Consider the following 666-nt stretch of genomic DNA (forward strand, 5'->3'; position numbering starts at 1 on the left):
AGGCAAGAGAAAACCAATTCCAAAAATCCTTCCCAAGAAAACTGGAAGCATTACTCCAGGCAGTCAAAAGGAATCAACACTGATCAGAAGGAAAAAATATTTCCCCAAAACAAAAATGGACTGTTGGCAAATAAGAAACACACTAAACTTGCCCAAGGTTTAAAATCTTAAACAGAAATCCTGCCATCACATTAAAAGCGGAGAGACTGACTGTGATATGGATTGTTCTTTAGGAATCGTACATGTATCTCTTTTGTTTGCCTTCATCTAGTTTTTAATTATATTTCTTAGTTTCCATTTTTTAACTTAAGTGCTCTCTGTTGATACTTAGAATGCCAAAGGCAAAATGCTACAAAGGTAAGACATAGAGGCATGGTATGAAGTTAAGAATTTGTTCTTAAATAGAAAAATCTCAAACATACAAGGAAGGAGGAGAATGTGCAAGCTTTTTCTTAAATTAAAATACAGAAAGTTGCATTTCGGACACAGATTAGCCATCTAATCTCCCTAGAAAGGCACAGAAGTCTGTTGCAAAAATAAAAAGTGTTTTGTAGGACACTCTTGTATACAAAACAGAAAACCCACTGATTTTTCTTGCATATGCTGTTTAACCCCCCCCCCCCCGATGCAATTTTACCCTTCCGCCCTCAAAAATGGCCACAAGAC

The sequence above is a fragment of the Thamnophis sirtalis genome, unplaced genomic scaffold, assembly GCF_051295495.1.
Source record: "Thamnophis sirtalis isolate CommonGarterSnake01/CBP01778 unplaced genomic scaffold, rThaSir2_p1.2 scaffold_7, whole genome shotgun sequence".
NCBI classification, from domain to species: Eukaryota; Metazoa; Chordata; class Lepidosauria; order Squamata; family Natricidae; genus Thamnophis; species Thamnophis sirtalis.